Source organism: Lontra canadensis, unplaced genomic scaffold (assembly GCF_010015895.1).
Source record: "Lontra canadensis isolate GAN:19392208 unplaced genomic scaffold, GSC_riverotter_1.0 scaffold50, whole genome shotgun sequence".
NCBI classification, from domain to species: Eukaryota; Metazoa; Chordata; class Mammalia; order Carnivora; family Mustelidae; genus Lontra; species Lontra canadensis.
This window is the reverse complement of record NW_022631044.1, coordinates 3,040,539-3,059,513: the sequence shown is the minus strand read 5'-3', so window position 1 is coordinate 3,059,513 and position 18,975 is coordinate 3,040,539. Positions and strand designations below refer to the sequence as shown.

General features: G+C 43.3%; 1 long non-coding RNA gene across 5 annotated transcripts in view; it reads right to left on the bottom strand.

Moving 5' to 3' along the window:
• Positions 1-1,263: 1,263 nt before the first annotated feature.
• The window catches only part of LOC116877169, a 58,406-nt gene continuing 40,694 nt past the window's right edge, over positions 1,264-18,975 (bottom strand). For all 5 annotated transcript variants that reach the window (XR_004384561.1, XR_004384562.1, XR_004384560.1 and 2 more), the window contains one exon: positions 1,264-2,890. This is a non-coding gene — a long non-coding RNA (uncharacterized LOC116877169). The remainder of the gene's footprint in view (positions 2,891-18,975) is intronic.

The following is an 18,975-nucleotide window of genomic DNA, read 5'->3' as shown; positions in this document are numbered from 1 at the left end:
TCCAGGTTTCACAACCAAATCAAAATTATCCCATTAAGACAAAATTGTCTGTATGTGTGTTGGGGATATCACTAGTATAGGAGATACAGAGGGGACAGGGATAGCTTTCCCTGATTTTGCCAATTCTGCCACAGTCCCAACCCCAATAATCGAGGATAGCCAGTCCAATTTAGGCACCTAGAAGTGACAATTCCTTCAAAAAAATGTTTGCTGAGGGGCACCTGGGTGGTTCAGTCTGTTAAGGTCAGACTGAGCCCTGGGTCGGACTCTGCACTCAGCAGGAAGTCTGCGGAGATTCTTTCCCCCTCCCTCTCCCTTCCCCTCTGCTCCTCATCCCCTCACCCCCACCCAACACACACACACACTCTCTCTCTCAAAAAATATCTTTAAAAAAAAAGTTTGCTGAATGCCACACATTTAACTACCTGCTATGGACAAAACAGTGAGCAAAAATCACTGCCCTCATAGAACTGCCAGTTCAGTGAGAGAGGTGGACAGTAACCAAAATATTACATAAACATATCATTACAAACCATGATAAAGGCTTACGGAGGGTAAAGTGTAGGGCACTGGGGCATTTAGATCAGTGGGACCTGATAGGGCTTGGGGGTTTCTGGAATATTACCTTAGGGACTTCAGGGTCCTTTTAATTCAGCACGTGACCTTCCTTCCTTTCCCCCTCGATCCTTCCCTCCTTGCTTCCTGTAGTCAATATCTACTGGGTTTCTTCCTATGTACAGAGCATAATGCTAAATTCTTTATACGTATGGTCTCATTTGATTCATATAACAAGCTTACAAGTCAGCACTTTAAGACAAAAGAGTCTGATGAGAAAAGCCAAACCACACTTTCTAATGAGAACTATATATAATTCATAACATGAATTAAGACTCTACTGGCTGTAGGTGACAAATATCCAAGCACACTTTCAAAAATAAAACAGGAAAGCCTGGAGTCATGTAAATGGCTGGTTAGATCCAGGTGCTCTGGGGTGCCTGGCTGGCTCAGTCCTTGGGCGTCTGCCTTGGGCCCAGGTCATGATCCCAGGGTCCTGGGATTGAGGCCTGCATGGGGCTCCCTGCTCAGAGGGAAGCCTGCTTCCCCCCTTCCGCTTCCCCTGCTTGTGTTCCCTCTCTTTGCTGTCTCTCTCTCTGTCAAAAAATAAATAAAATCTTTAAAAACGAAGAAAGAAAGAAAGAAAGAAAGAAAGAAAGAAAGAAAGAAAAAAAAAGATCCAGGTGCTCCAAAGATGCCACCTAGGCTCCGTCTCCACCTCACAACTCAGCTTTCACCTGTGTTGACTTCAGCACTCCCCCTGGGATGGCAAGATGATCACCAGCAGCCTCAGAACTATGCACATTCCACAGGCTTGGCAACTCAGTTGGAAAAAAAATGAGAAGTCACTTCTTAATAGTTCTGACAAAAGTCCAGAGTCCTAATTGGCCTGGATTTGAGACCATACCAACATCAACTGGTGTTCTAATTGGCAGTCATGTGTCCTCCATCTAGAGCCAAGGGATGTACCTGACTACACCAGAATCCAGTCTGAGGGACACCTGCGTGGCTCAGTTGGTTAAACGGTGTAGATCCTCCCATCCAATGACCCTCCCACAATTTCTGCAAATTCCCACCAGCTAATGCTCTTAACAGCTTCTTTTGGCTCTGACTCCAGTTCCTGCTGGATTTTTTAATCACACTCAATGAGGCCAATCTCTTCCTTCTGATCTGAGCTGTCCCAGAGGTGGGACTCAGCTCCCTTTTTTCCATGCTTTACCAAAAAGAAAAAAATACACATACACAAACTGACTCGAAACACTATGTCCTCATCAGACTTTCCTAAGTTATGAAGAGACAGAGGGGTTTTATATTGTTACCATGCTTCGTGGTTCCTTTCCCCTCCCCAGACACTGCTCATATTTGGAAGAGGTCTCCCCTTGCTCAGGAAACTAAATTCCCCTTATATTATTCTGAGCAACTTAGCTCTCCATCCCCCTTCCTCTGACATCCAGTGACCCATACCTGGAGTCAGCCCCACTGTGAGCCATCAGTCCAGGCTCCACGCCTGACCAGCACTGAGGAACAAAAGGAAGTTTTGAAATTCACTCTCTCACCACCACCATTCTATACTGGTGAAGAGAATGGAATGATTTTTCCCCCTAGAAATATGAATTAGGCCACCCCTCTTTCGAACACAACTGGCTAGAGTTGATTTTGGTTTTTTAAATAGGTTTTTATTCTACTGCTCTTTGTAAGCTCTCCAGCTCACAGAAAAGCCTATGTTACAAGTCTGAAACAATCCTCACACACCCATACTGGGGTCTACTGACACCGGTATTATAATTAAAGAAAGTGGTGCTTCTGTCCCATAACTGTTTCCTGTCTTTGAAAGACAAAGAGATTTTTGGCCTTGAGCCAGCCTCTGATGGAATTTTGTTGTTTTCAGGCTTGAGTTCTAGAGCCTCAAATTCCAATGAGATAGGCAAAACTAAGCTATCTGCTTCAAAGTCTGCTTTCACCTAGGTTGATGGGGGTCCTGAGATCAAGACTAAAACTGGCTGAGAGGCTTCTCCAAAGAAGAGGCAAGGACAAATGCTAGAAGCAGGTTTCCTCCCAAGATTCAGGCTGGCTCTAAGTCTTGCCTGCCTGGGCCAGTCATGTAATTTTCCTTTTTCTTGCAAGGGCAGGAGCAACAAAGCCCTCCAACCAGAGGAGGTCTTAGCTCCTTCAAATGCGTCACAGGCAAGAAGCAGAGAAGCTCTAGAAGGCTGTGAATACCAAAATGTAGCAAATCCTAAGAAAAAATAATTCTGAGCTTTGAATTCCTTTGTTCACACCAAGTGTAACTGCAGACACCATGGCCAGTAGCCTCCTTCAGGAATTTTTTTAGTTTCTGGAAAGAGAAAGGTAGTGAGAAGTCTTGAAATTCTCAGAGGCTAAGATCAATCTTTACATAAGGGGAAGACAAGAGTTGACATTTCATTCATTAATGTAATTAGAAGAATATAATCTTAATATCTTTTTAAAGATTTTATTTGTTTGTTTGTTTATTTATTTATTTATTTGTCAGAGAGAGAGAGGGAACACACAAGCAGGCAGAGTGGCAGTCAGAGGCAGAGAAGCAGGCTCCCCACTGAGCAATGAGACTCAGTCCCAGGACCCTGGGATCATGACCTGAGCTGAAGGCAGAGGCTTAATTAACCTACTGAGCCACCCAGGCGTCCCTAATCTTAAATATTTTTTAACCTACAGGAATCCTTTACAAAATTCAAAACAGAATAAATACATTCCAAATCAAATAGCAATGTTTTTTAAAAATAAATGGGAACATTCTATTTGTATTTCTCTGTACTTGTTCCTTTCACTGATACAGAAAGTTAACTTCAAAGTTTTCACAGCTGGGGTGCCTGAATGGCTCAGCTGGTTAAGTGTCTAACTCTGGATTTCAGCTCAGGTCATGATCTCAGGGTTGTGAGATTCAGCCCTGTGCTGGGCATGTAGCCTGCTTGAGATTCTCTCTCTCTCTCTCTCTGCCTCCCATACCCACTCATGGATATGTGCACTCTCTCTAAAGAAAAAAAAAGTTTTTGCAGCCACAAAGCATTTCACAGTACCCTATTAATAGATATTTACCAAAAGAGTGAACATTCCTATCCAGAGAAGTCTGTGCTCATTTCTTAAATGAAATTCTAGTTTCACCTGGAATGGATGAAATGAATAAGCATTTTCTAAGATGAAATTACAGTTTGCCCTGTTGTGTCTCACCTATTGTATTCTTACCCATTTTCTATTGGGTCTGTCTTTTCCTTATTGATTTATAGAAACCCTTTATAGATTATAGATATTAACCCATCACTTACTACATATATTGCAAAAATTTTCTCCCCATCTGTTGGCTGTCTTCTAACTTTTTTTTAAGATTTTATTTATTTGACAGAGACAGACATAGCGAGAGAAGGAACACAAGCAGGGAGAGTGGGAGAGGCAGAAGCAGGCCTCCAGCCAAGCAGGGAGCCTGATGCGGGGCTCAAGCCCGGGACCTTGGGACCATGACCTGAGCCCAGGGCAGACGCCCAGTGACTAGGCCACCCAGGTGCCCTTTAACTTTGTTTAAGACAGACAGACAGAAGTTGCCAGACAGAAGTATCTAATTTTTATGTGGCAAAAGCAATTAAAAATTATTCAAAAAGTACTGCCACAGGAGCAGTACACCCAAGCTCTGAGCCACACAGCCTCTTCTGTTGGGGGCCACACAATCTTGCTTGGGTTCCTGTGATGAAATGGCTGATTAGGCAATCATTTTCTTTCTCTTTTTTTAAGATTTTATTTATTTATTTGTCAGAGAGAGAGCCACCACGCACACAAGCAGGCAGAGGCAGAGAGAGAAGCAGGATCCCTGCCAAGCGAGGAGCCTGATGTGGGACTCAATCCAAGGACCCTGGAATCATGACCTGAGCGGAAGGCAGTAGCTTAACCAACTGAGCCACCCAGGCGCCCCTAGGCAATCATTTTCTGAGCTACTCACATTGGCCAGAGTGGTGATGTAAATGAATCAAGTAAAGAAGGAGCAAAAAGAATTGTAAAGACTTAGTTTGCTTCCAGCTGTTTGGAAGCTCTTTCTTAAACTGTTGGAATCATGTACTAACAATGTCAAAAGAATTCTGAACCATTAAAAACCCAAACTCAGATAATCTGAGTATCTCCAGACGCTTCCAAACCGTGTGAACTTTAGGGCATTATTTGCTGTCACTATGGAAGGAAAAAATAAATTCCAGACCCCACAGGAATAGAAAGCCTCAAGAGTCTATTGACTTGTAGAATTTTAAGCAAGAAACCTTCACAGTTTCCCTTCAGCCTCTCACAGATTAGCACTGACTCAATCTGATCCTGAACAGTTCAAAAAACCCTCATGGCCAAATGGGATTTTCCCTGCAAAGAGTACTTAGTCCTTACTCCTGCAAACTCCACCTAAAGGCCCAGTACTTTGTAGCGGTTGTTCCACTTGGCCAGAATCTCTCTCCTCCCCCCAGTCCACAGCACTGAGGCACACAGTGCAAAAAAAAAGTAGGCCTAAAAGGTGCTTCTGGCTTCCCTCCCCCTAGCTGGAACCTGGCACTCCCTGAGGAACTTGGTTCTGAGCAATGAATGCGGCCATAAAATCATTCTTCAGTACCCAGTGGTAACCAAGAAGAAAAACAGATGGTCTGTCTCAATGTGTCTTCAAAGCCATTATTCCTACCACCTTACAAAAAAAAAAATCCTTCCTTTGCCAACATCTATACCAAACAACTACACTCCTCCTCCCTACTGTTGACTACTGACTTCTTGGTCATCAAGACCTTTGGATCCTTGATCACAGTGTGCTTTACACTCCAAGTCAGACCTTTTGCCTGGTCGTGACCTCTTATATCCTTCCATTATTTCCACCTCTCCTTGTCTTTTTCTTCTACAGTTTCATTCTTCAACTTCACTGACACTTCCAGCCCCTTGATACCCACCCCCATCATTCTGCTGCCTATCAGCCCTCCTCTGGAGTCACTCTTTTCTCTAACCATCTTAACAATTGCCACTCTGCTACCAATATTCTAGACTCCTCTTACTCCAAGTCTTCCACTTGGATCACAAAACACAGCCCCTATTTGAATACAAACGTCCTCTGCTTTAACCCTCAGTTGCTGGACACTGCCAAAGTAACCATTAATTCATGAGGGCGCTCTTCCTCTAGAATGTCATCATCTCCAACATTACCCTTATCTTCTCCCTCTTAACTAGCTCTTTCCCTCACAGCACAAGGACATGCTCCAGTCTCAAAGCTCCCTAGGCTCTGTGTTGCCCCTTCACTAACTGTCCTTACTTCATAAATAAGCTTCTTGGTAAGAGTGGCCTCTCTGTTCACAGCCTGGCCTCCATTCACTAGCTGCAGAGTTACTGTCTCATAAAAGAGTGGACTGCTCTTATTTGCCAAAGGTCTGTTCTTTGGAAAACTGCTTTAGAGATTAGCAAAGAAACTTAGTGAAAGGAAATACATTATGTTGCTATTTATTCAGTTTTAATAATATGAATGAAAATAAATTTTAATATAAATGAGAATAGATTTATCTTTGTATCAATACTACCTCTGACTAGAGTATAAGCAAGATTATTTTAAAGTGTTCTTTAAGGGAGTGGCTCAGTGGGTTAAGCCTCTGCCTTCGGCTCAGGTCATGATCTCAGGATCCTGGGATCGAGTCCTGCATCGGGCTCTCTGCTCAGCAGGGAGCCTGCTTCTCCTCTCTCTCTGCCTGCCTCTCTGCCTACTTGTGATCTGTCAAATGAATAAATAAAATCTTTTTAAAAAAATAAATAAAATAAAGTGTTCTTTAAAACAAAGAAATCTGTTTTCCCAAAACGATCCTGATTCTCTAGATCCAAAAACTAGAAACAATCTGAGTTCCCACAGCATTGGTCTGTATCTGTCATAGCCTACCATTTTATCTCAAGTTATCACAGAACTCTCTGCAGTTAATCCGTATTTGATAAATGAACCAAATTTACAAGTACCAATTATAGACTGGATAATTCTAATCTAATCTATCTAATCCACTAATTAAATCAGGCCATCTAAAGAACCTCTACTGACATTTTGCTTAGTATAAGGCCTTTCTCACACACTGAATTTTAATAAAGTTACATTCAGTCACTTACATCCTATAAGTTTTCACTTACTTAAATGTACCTTGCAAAGTTTCAAACTGAAATATTACCATGTCGTTTTGGGTTCAATCCAAAAGGACTAAGGTAAAAGTCAGTGAGGCAGGAATTACCCAACCCAAGGGCTGTGAGCATTTGAGGAGAAGGAATGCATTCTTCCTCTCCCTAACCTAAAAATACGCCAAGAGGGACGCCTGGGTGGCTCAGTGGGTTAAGCCTCTGCCTTTGGCTCAGGTCATGATCTCAAGGTCCTGGGATCGAGGCCTGAATCAGGCTCTCTGCTCGGCAGGGAGCCTGCTTCTCCCCCTCTCTGCCTGTCTCTCTGCCTACTTGTGTTCTTTCTCTCTCTCTGTCAAATAAAATCTTTAAAGAAAAAAAACAAACCAAGAAATGCTCCTCCCGGGGGAACTGAGACCTCCTCTCACACAATGTCTGTTCCCCTCTGCTTCAATTCCTCTCAGATAATGTGAATGTCAGCTACTTAGCAAAGGCACAGCTTTGCCCTTGTTGAACCTCCCAAAGTTTGCTCATATCTAAAACAAGGAAGTTCGCCTAGAAAATCTAAAAAGGTGTTTTGTGTGTGTGTGTGTGTGTGTGTGTTTTAAGGTGGGCTCCACACCCAGCATGGATCCTAAGATCAAGACCTCAGCTGACATCAAGAGTGGGATGCTTAACCAAGTCACCCAGGCGCCCCTCAAAGGTTTTTTGATGTAAGTAACTGCCGCTACTTACAGTGTGAGAATCAAATTTTATTTTGAAAAGCAGGTCAAAGGAACCCAGTGGTAAATCCTTTTGTGATACTGAAGAATCTTCATATTCCAACCATCCCCAACACAGCTGTTAGATCACCTACATGAGACCAATAACTCTCCTTAAGCAGGACACAGAGATTGCTATCAGGAGCTTCAGCCAAAGCACTGACATTCTTGCTTCCCACTGTCCCTCTGAAGAAGCCAGTCCTTAAATCCTTACTGAGGCAGAATTATGGGTGTAGAGGACCATGGTAAGGGTAAAAAGGTGGCCAGGAATACATGCCAGGAAACACAGGGCAGGGCCAGGTAGGTGACGGGCTCCAGTCCCTCTGGAGCCAGAGTCAGAACCTCCCAGTTTGCTTTACCCTCGCAGAGGGTGTAATTTCCAGCAAGGCTAAAAATCGCCGATGGCACACAGCCAGAGGGCAGGGCCAGGCTGGGTAGAGCAAAAGCCAGTGATGAGCCAGAAAGGCTCCTGATTTAGAAGCTAAGCAATACAGAAGAAGGGTGGTGGAGAGCCTCCCACAGAAGACTTACAAAGTAGCTGCCCTCTTTGGGTAAGATCCAGGTTCCCAACAGGAAATCTCTCACCTTCATGGGCCTCCTCACTTGCTCCAGAAGCTTTCTCAGCAGCCTGATCTTTTTAGAAGGAGAGACCATGTGACTGGGACTCAAGTGACACCAGCTGATTTTGGAAACATCCACAGCTCACAGAGCAAAAACTTCCATGGTACTTGTTTCCTCTCTCCCTAACACAAAATCCAAGTGATAAGACTAGTCTCAAAACCACCAAGTCAAACTATAGTACAAAGATTGTTCTATACAGCTCAACATGCCTCAGAGATGAAGATTCCTTCAGTCGTTTCCTTACTCGCTCATTCCTTCCTCACATGCTCCAAGCACTGGGCAGCAAGAATGCCTTGCAGAATTCTTACCAGACACCATTCTAGCAACTGCCCAAGAACCTCTCTAAAGTGGACCCTGTTGGTTCAGAATTTCTGACAGGAGATAACTGCTTTTTGTGTTTATGCTATCAGAACTGGCTAGTTAACATATTTAATTGCATAAATATGATTGTCAGTCGGAAAACTGAAGTAACTTGAGACTTCTGATTTTCTACTGATTGAAGCAGGTCCTCTTAGGATCTCAACTAGTTAGTGCATACATGCATAAGTGAATTAACATGTGATTCCAAAACTAAACAAACTTAATGAAGCCACAAAAAAATTTTTTTTCATGTAATTAAATCAGACAAGCTCTTCCCTCATGGGTCTAAGTTGATAGACTTCTACTGTATTGCTTTCAAAAAATGAAGCCAGAATTCAATAAACTCTGCTGTAACCAAACTGGCCAAGCTTACTTCCAAAACACCTCAAGCTATTTATGAACAGATTAGGACTTTTTTCCCCCTTAAATCAAAAGAACATCCCACATTCTCTGGTTTAGAGAAATGTCAGGACCTACAAGGGCCAGAGGACAGGACAGCGACTGTGAATAGCATGGTATCTTCCCTGACTCTCTTCTTCCTTCCACCTCTTCACTGTGGGTATCCCTAGCTCCAGATGCCACTTTTGCTCTAGTCTTTCCCTCCATGGAAGATTCACCTCAAAGAAATGCAAAGTGGAGAAATGAGAAATGGAATTTGAGGCCTGAATACCTGAGTCTGAGTCCTAATTCTACTCTCTGACTGAGATTCAGTGTCCATATAAAAGAAGAAAAAAAATAATGCATAGCATACTGGACCGTGTTAGCCATGTCATTATACAATAGCCTTCGTAAATTGCAGAGTGACCTTTAAATAATGTTATGGCTGTTGTTTTACTATGGTGATTAATGCCCACTCCTACCTCCCTTCAAGCTCTACTCTCAGATTCCAGTGGAGACCACTGCCATGCACTCCTCTCCACCATCTGTCAAGACTACCCAACAAGTGGGGCGCCTGGGTGGCTCAGTGGGTTAAGCCTCTGCCTTCGGCTCAGGTCATGATCCCAGGGTCCTGGGATCGAGCCCCGCATCGGGCTCTCTGCTCGGCAGGAAGCCTGCTTCCCCTCCTCTCTCTCTCTCTCTCTGCCTGCCTCTCTGCCTGCTTGTGATCTCTCTCTGTCGAATAAATAAATAAAATATTAAAAAAAAAAAAGACTACCCAACAAGAAAGGGAGAACTAAGATAAGACCACTCCTCTCCTAAACATCTCAAGGGTGTCAAATCTAGAGTCCCACTCTTACTTACTACTTCTACTTTAGAAGTACCTTTTCCTCTAAATGGGAATTCCCAGTCTACAGAATACTTTCTTTTGGATGTAACTGACCCTTCAAATTCAACTCCAAGAAGCAAATCTGTCTCCCCTTTCTAGAAGAGTGGTTCTGGGGCACCTGGGTGGCTCAGTGGGTTAAGCCTCTGCCTTCGGCTCAGGTCAGGATCTCAGGGTCCTGGGATCGAGCCCTACATCAGGCTCTCTGCTCATGGGGAGCCTGCTTTCCCCTTTCTCTCTCTGCCTGCTGCTCTGCCTACTTGTGATCTCTGTCAAATAATAAAATCTTTTGAAATATAAATTTAAAAAAATTAAAAAGTGGTTCTCCTTTCTAGTTACCCCTTTCTGTCATGACAAGTAATTTTCCAACTTCATAGGACAGAAACATACCTTGGCATAATATAACTGTGGTTTTGGCCCACCCACTACCCTCAAGTCAGAATCTATTTCCTACTTTTTTTTTTAAGATTTTCTTTTTGGGGGGACACCTGGGCGGCTCAGTCAGTTAAGCAGCTGCCTTCGGCTCAGGTCATGATCCCAGCATCCTGGGATCGGGTCCCACATCGGGCTCCTTGCTCAAGAGAGGACCCTGCTTCTCCCTCTGCCTCCTGCTCCCCCTCTTGTGCTTTCTCTCTCTCTCTCTCTTGTTCTCTCTCTGGCAGATGAATAAAATCTTAAAAAAAAAAAAAAGGTTTTTTCTTTTTAATATTGTTTTTAAAATTCATATATTTGACATGTAAGGAAGGAAGAGAATCTTCAAGCAGACTTCCTGCTGAGCACAGAGCCTGACAGAGCACTCAATCCCATGATCTAGGAGATCATGACCTGAGCTGAAAACAAGAGTCGGACACTCACCTGACTAAGCCACCCAGCTACCCCTACTGTATGATTTTTTAAAAATACATACATATAGTCATGGATGTATTTATTTCATCTGAAACAGGTTCATATGCTATATATTTTTTCATGCACATATTATAGCCAACTTTACGTGTAAATAATTATAGATTTACTTCATTTATCATTGTATGGATTTACCAGTTTATCTGGCCAATTCCCTACTGATGGCCATTTTGATGGCTTTATAAATTCTGTAGTGACATTTATCCTCATAAATATATCTCTGTACATTGTCCTGGGGATAAATACCTAGAAGTCAGATTGCTGATCTGAGAATGTGTGTACTTCAGGGGCACTTGGACGGCTCAGCCAGTTAAGCATCTGACTTTGGCTCAGGTCCTGATCTCAAGGGTCCTGGGATTGAGCCCTGCATCAGGCTCCTCGCTCAGTGGGGATTGAGCCCTGTGTCACAATCCCTGCTCAGTGGGGAGTCTGCTTGTCTCTGCTTCTCCCCCAACTCATACTCATACTCTCAAATAAATAAATAAAATCTTTTTTAAAAATTTGATACAGGGATGCCTGAGTGGCTCAGTTGGTTAAGCGGCTGCCTTCGGCTCAGGTCATGATCCCAGCGTCCTGGGATCGAGTCCCACATCGGGCTCCTTGCTCAGCAGGAAGCCTGCTTCTCCCTCTGCCTCTGTCTGCCTGTGCTCACTCTCTCTGACCATAAATAAATAAATAAATAAATAAATAATTTGATACATATTGCCAAACAGAACTTCAGACAGACTGTATTAATTTAAATTCCCAGAGTATGAATTCCCCTTTCTTCAAACTCTCATGAGCAATAAATACTATTAGTTTAAATATTTGTCAATCTAACAGTTGAAAAATGATGTCTCGGGCACCTGGATGGCTCAGTCATAGGGCGTCTGCTTTCCGCTCAGGTCATGATCCCAAGGTCCTGGGATCGAGCCCCACATTGGGCTCCCTGCACAGCCAGAAGCCTGCCTCTCCCTCTCCTACTCCCCCGCTTGTGTTCCCTCTCTGTGTCTCCATCAAATAAATAAATAAAATCTTAAAAAAAAAAAAAAAAAGAAAGAAAAGAAAAATGATGTCTCATTTCTTTTTTTTCTTTTAAAACCTTTTATTCGATAACGTATACTTTTAAAATTGTAATATGTAACTGCCCATCATGCCATATATTTCCCCCATGCCCTCACTGTTGAGTCTGTGGTTGGCTAGTTAATGTGGTCTGCTGGTAAAACAGGTGGCTACAGGCTGAGTCAAGGGGGCTCAGGGGAGCAACAATAACTAACAACCATTTTTAACCCTTCACATTTCCTATGCTTTCTGGGGCAGGAGGTGAGGTCTCATTTCTATTTGTGTCTTCTAGATTATAAGGTAAACACCATTTTTCTATGGGTTTTATAAGTCATTAGTATTTGTTCTTCTATGACTTTTGCCCATTTTTTGTTTCTGCTTTTTTTTTATTGATTTATAAGAGCTTTTTGGGCACGCTGAGATATGCTGAAAACTAATTTTTTTTTAAGATTTTAGTTATTTGAGAGAGAGGGTACAAGAAAGAACAGAACAGTGTGGAGGGGCAGAGGGAGACGGGGACGCAAACTCCCTACTCAGCAGGGAGCCCTGGACCCCAGGATCATGACCTGAGCTGAAGGCAGCTGCTTAACCAACAGGCCCCAAAACTGTTAACAACAGTTTGCCATCTACTTTTTGTTTATGGTGTTTGTTTTTTGTTTTTGTTCTTTTTGGCTAATACTGTACTTTTTCCTTTATAGTTCCTGCCCTGGGTGTCATACTAAAATAAATATTTTCACGGTGCCTGGGCGGCTCAATCGGTTGGGCATCTTCTTTTGGCTCAGGTCATGGGTGGCTCAGTTCGTTAAACATCTACCTTTGGCTCAGGTCATGATCCCAGAGTCCTGAGCTGGGCTCCCTGCTCAGCTGGGAGTATGCTTCTCCCTCTCCCTATGGCCCTTCTCCCTACTTGTACAATCGCTCGCTCACTCTCCCCCATATAAATAAAATTCTTAAAAAATAAAAATTAGGGGCGCCTGAGTGGCTCAGTGGGTTAAAGCCTCTGCCTTCAGCTCAGGCCATGATCCCAGAGTCCTGGGATCGGGCCCCATATCGGGCTCTCTGCTCAGCAGGGAGCCTGCTTCCTCCTCTCTCTCTCTCTCACTGTCTGCCTGCCTCTCTGCCTAATTGTGATCTCTGTCTGTCAAATAAATAAATAAAATCTTTTTAAAAATAAATAAATAAATATTAAAAAATAAAAATAAAACAAGAAATGCCTTTTAAAAAACATTTATTTATTTTATAGAGAGAGAGAACATGGACAGAGGGAGAGAGAGAGAGAATTTCAAGCAGATTCCACATTGAGCTTGTAGCCTGACACGGCACTCAACCTCACAACTCTGAGCTCATGATCCTGAGATCATGACCTGAGCTAAAACCAAGAATCAGATATTTAACCCACTGCACTACCCAGGCACCCCAAACAAGAAATGCTTTCAAAGGAGAGAAATAATGTAAAAGAACACATCAGAGCTTCTACAAATACTTGGTGTGGCTGAAGAAGTAGATGAACTTTTAATTCAGCAAACCCATTCCAGTAGTCTTTGGACGTACGGAGGGAAGTTTGGAAGAGAGAGTAAAATTCAACTGCTTTGCATAATAGAATAAGAAGTATCTAGAATGCTTAGTGACAATAGAGTTAGGAAGGCTTACAGAGAAGAGATTATAAGAGGCCAAAGCCATACACATAGGTGATAGGAATAATGATGAATCCCTAATGCAGAGGCAGACAAATATATATATACATATTTAAGGGACAGGGACAGCCAGTATTAGAATTTAAGTTGCTTGCTTTGTGGCAATGTAAAACAATCTCCATTACCCTAAATCTTTAGTATAAAGTCTGCTACACACAAAGGCTGTAGCTGGGAGATATTTGAGTTCTACATTTGGGTGAATGTGGATAGAAACAGGAACAGCATGCTTGAGTTGGTAAGACCATCTATAATCTGAACTAATTTAGAAGAAGCAAGAGCTCAAAATTAGAATGACCATAAATACATGAGCTCCCAGGAATTTGAAGAATCTGGGTGAAGGAATGAGACTCTCTACAAGCTGTAGAATGACACTTTGAGCCAAATTTTTAAGGGAAAAGATGGTTCCAACTACCTAATGGGTGATATTAGGATACTCAATCCTCAAAAGCTTTCAAAAAGGACCAAACTACATGATGCTCAGTGGTGATTTACAGAAGAAACCAGTGGGGGAGATGCCAATTACTCTGCACAAAAGATAAGGTGAGGATTATACCTCAAACCTTCTCCATTCCACATGCTCCCACAGAGGTGTTCTGGTCCCTACCCTACTTAGCATGGTCTACTCTCATCTCTTCCATGAAGCTTTCTCCCCAGGTTTCAGCTGTCAGATGATTCCTTTCCAAAACTTCAATTTTACCAAGAATCTGAACCTCAGTGTAACCTTTAATTGTTCCTTTTTTTTCCTATTTTTAATATCTATAGAATTCAACTATAGATGCCTTGTAGACAAGAACCCCAACAAGAGAGAGACAGAGTGTGTGCACATGCACAAGCGAGGGAGGGTGGGAGGAAGGGACATTCTAAACATCTTACATTACACTCAGAGCCTACTTAATTCCCGGTAGGGAAATGGAAGACAGTGATGCAGAAGCAAGTTTACTAATGACCCTGGATGGCAATGCTCCTGAGAACAAAAGAGGAGGAATAGGAATAGGAAGGAATAGAAGAATGAGGGGAAGATGATGGCATAATGAAAAATACAATTTGGCTTGAGACATGTTGAATTTTAAATACCTTCGGGCCACCCACGTTATGATGGTAATAGTGTTTGGCCATCCTGAGTCTGGAACGCAGAAGAGAGATTTAGGTTGGAGAGGGAGATTTAAGAGTTCCTGACATGGGGCGCCTGGGTGGCTCAGTGGGTTAAAGCCTCTGCCTTCGGCTCAGATCATGATCCTGGGGTCCTGGGATCGAGCCCCGCATCAGGCTCTCTGCTCTGCAGGGAGCCTGCTTCCTCCCCTCTCTCTCTGCCTGCCTCTCTGCCTACTTGTGATCTCTATCAAATAAATAAATAAAATCTTAAAAAAAAAAAAAAAGAGTTCCTGACATATCAGTGATGGCTAAAACCATAAGCACAGGTGATATCACCCAGGGATAATATATATATAGATGGAGGAGAGAAGGAGACTAAAAATAGAATCTTAAGAAATGTCTTCATGTAGGAAGCCTGTTGGGTAAAACAAGCCTTCCACAGCTATACAAAGTTACAGGTACCACATCTATATAGTTATGTGCCAACTAATACTTATAACAGATGGACCAAATAACTGACTCTACTGAAGACCTCCAAATGCCCATTTCAAGCCCTCTTTCAGTCTTCCTGTAAGCGAGCTCACTCCCTGATCTTCAGTTAAAACTTGAGCGTTTCAGAGGAAGTGGCAAGAATGGAAAAGGGCCCTGGACCAAGGCCCCTGGGGTGGGGTCTGTGGGTAGAGGATGCTAATAACTGGATGAACATCATATCTAAAGGCAGGATCAAAGCTAAGCCTTTGCATATAGTTTATTTCATGATTAGCTCATACAACTGAGTTAAGATTGGCCAATAAAGATCTCATTCATGACAGTAAAGACACATACATACATCAAGGTCTCAAAGGGACCTAAAATTTCTTAATCAGGAGTCTTAGAGATTTCTGTCTGCTTCAAGTGGTCTTTTCCTGGCTGTACTGGTTGAGAATGGCATATAGAGGAAGCAACTAGTTTCCTCTTTGGGGACCAGCTCTGCCAGCTGCAGCTCCTGGCTCTTGGTCACCCACCCGGCCAGATTTAAATAATCTCCACCTGCAAGACTGCCTGCCTACGGGGCATGGGTTTATCTCCACTGAAGGGTTGAAAAAAAATAATAGTCTGGACTACCCATGAGCTATAAAGGAGGGATTTCATAGGCAGAACAGAAATTTACAATGCCATAATCATTCCACAAGAATGAGCTCCATCCTACTTGGCACTGATTCTGTAGGCGAAGTTGAAATCCTGAACTAGCCGTAAGACCTGAGACTGATGCTGAGACAAATACTCCCAAAGTGAGATGGAAGGGGGGCTCAGGAGTGCTAGAGAAATCCTGGGAAGAGGTCAAACCTGGGCAAAGCAGCCTCAGAGAAGCTTCCTTCTTTGGATCCAGAAGCTGATGATGGCATCACCCCATTCACTACTTCCTGTTTTACTTGGTGGAAAGAGGAAGATCTGAATGTGGGAGAAAGAATGTAGAATCCCTACGTCTTCCCCACCTTAGAGCTATACTCCAGATCAGAGCTGTCCTTACGCAGACAACACAGAGTTAAGCAGTCGACCACATGAAGTGATTCCTCCAGAAAGACTGGTAAACACCAGGTGCTCAGTAGGCATTTGCTGAATGAAGGGCACCAAGAGAGACTTCCTACCCGAAAACAGTGTTTTTTCACTGATTGTCCCATTACCTCCACCTGGAATTCCTCCATTTGATGTCCATTCCTTTAGGATAAAGCCTCATACTATCCAAAACTGTGCTCCACCAAACACCATATTCTGTGAGAGTTTAATATTCCTTCCAAAAAATAAATGGTTCTTTAGTTAAATAACTGGAAAATATTATATTCTCTATCTCCCTTCTGAAACTTTATAAATGCATATTAAAAGCTGTTTTGGGGGCAGAGGCAGTTGGAGAACTAACATGAAATTCAGGACAGAGCCCAACTAAGCTAAGAAGCTTGTTCCGAAAGTACAGATGAGCAGACTAGCATGACATCCAATTAACCCAAAAATGAAGAGTAGCAGACAGAGTTCAGGATAGTCAACAACTGGGAGATCTGTGCATGGGCAAGACTCTACCCACAGAAGCCTAGATGGAAGAAAGTCTCTACTGGGGGGATGAAGTGGAAAAAAGAAAAGTCTCTAGTATCAGAGAAGGGACCTGGCCTGAGAAAGGCTGGAAAGCAAAAGCCCCAGCCTCTGGTAAGGTGTTGACTGAGCAGAGTTATAGTCCTAGACAAGACTAGGGGGTCCAGGCAGGGCAACTGGACGGAGCCTGATGCTCTTAGGAAAAGGCCAAAATAAAGGTGAGATGAAGGAGAGGCAGAAAGTAAAAGAGCTGTCACTCACAATATGGTACACCTATCCAGGAGTCCCACCCCGCTGGGAACACTGGCTCCAAAATCCTGGTGATAGCAGATCTAGCTATATCACTAGATCTTCTGTATGGGGCCATGATGGTTGGGAGGAATGAAGGGGTGTATTACATCCAGAAACTCTACAGAGCTGTGCTAATTCCACTAAGGAGGGAGGTCCAGACCCTGTCAAACTTCAGGAGGTAAGAGGTGGAGACTATTCCTAGAAGAGCCTTCTAGGGAAATGTGCTAGAAGAACCCCAGAGGCCTGAACTGAACCAAAACAAAATGCTCTAGACTTGGGGTAGGAACGTGGACACCGTAGAAGTTCAAGCCTGAAGTAGAGAGCATCCATGAACCCAACTGTGAGAAGCTGGAAAAGGCACTGAAATTTGAGTTGCTTCTGTCAAAGACTCCCTGGGGGAGAAAAGATGTGAGAATTCAGACCACAAAGGCCGTCTGAAAGCAGTGCTAGATGAAAGATGATGAACAGTGAACTAGAAAGGCTCTCAGGTCAAAAAAGTTGTAGATTTGAATCACAGGTGCTATTCTGGCAGCCTCCGGTTTAGCTATTTTGGCTCCATAAAGTTATAGGACAAGGGGAAACTGCACCTTTGTGTGGACACCCCAAATGCTTTGTCACTGCTTTTGACATGGCGTATTTTGCTTTCTGGTAAAGCCTATCTCAGCACAGCACATTGGGAAATTAAGACCAGAAGTTGTCTGTGACCAGCAACCTCTGAGGAAGTGCCCTGCCCATGTTGTCATCAGCAGCCTCTTTTGCGCCACCATTTTACATCACTTCTGGGAAGCTGCCTCCCACTTCCTAAGATCTGTGCTGGTCTTGTCTGAGGACATCACAGCAAACCACAGACCCAAAGGTCCTACACTCCTTGTTACATTCTGCTTGTCAGCTGTTCTCCAGCTAACATTCTGCCTGAATACCCAGCATGCTCACAGGAAGTTTCTCCATGCAACACTCCCTCTTGGAATCATGAGCCTCCAACCCCATCACCCTCGGCTGCTTGTCTTCTCAGTCAAAACTGTAAAGAAAACAAAGTGTTTCTTTAGGGACCCAACTTCTCTTTTCAGGGCTTTTATCTCAAACTCAATAGTTTCTCCTTCCTGTCCCTATGATGAGGGCAGAGTGCCCTTTCCTCTCTGTCCCTGACTTAGTTCAGTTCTCAGAAATCAATCACATACACTCACTCACACTTCCACTTACAAAATGCTTCACAGTCAGACCCCTTCCTGGAGTCTCTTCATTTTTAATAGGGTCTCAAAGACTTAAATCAAGGGAAATAAATTTCACTTGTGGAATTCTGAACACTAGCAAAGAGCTAAAGCAAGTCTTTGAGGGGCAACACACATTTTTGGTGCCCGAAATGATTCCACTTGACAGTCCAGCCTTGTCTCTTCTTAGTCCATCACCTGACACACTCAAGCTGTCTCCTCTGTCAGCCCAGAGGCCAGGCTCCCCTGGACCTGGGCCAGCATCCAATGCCATCTGGTCTCCCTTAGAAAGGCAAAAGAGAGACACCTCTTGTTTACTCAGTAATAATTCACTGTAATAGTCACATAACAGGTGTCACCAGCTCCAGAACATACAGTAAGGGCACACCACACCCTCACCTCTGCCCCCATCATGGCTTACTCCTTGGGACATATCAACAAATTTTATTTGGAGAACAGGACAGGGCCTCTGAGTCACCAGTGGTGCTTTGACACTTGTAGATTACACTGCAATGAAAACTTACAGGTAAAGAACAAAGGCTTTCTTTTAATCCTCCCCTACGGCCAATTGGTATCCTTCCCACATATGTTGTTGCAGCGTCTCTATATATAGAACCTAGCATCTATAAACAGGATGCTCTGGCTAAACACGTCTCAACGAGTAAAACTGTGAGGTAGAGAAAGATGTCATCTCTCCATCTTCTCTCCTCTCCCCAAATCTTGTCAGAGACAGAAGAGCTCTGTGAAAACAGCATACATAGGCTTTGGAACTGGACAGACCTGAGGAGAAATAAATCCTAGCTCAGCCTTTTATTAGCTATCTGACCTTGGACAAGTTACATAACTTCTTTGACCTTTAGCTTGCCCATGTGCAAAAGTGAAGATGATACTTTATTGGTTTGCATTATGATAATTAAATAAGAAAATATATGAAAAGCATCTAATACATGCCTGGTTCTCCAGGGATAAGAGTTTGTTCTCTCCCATCTGGC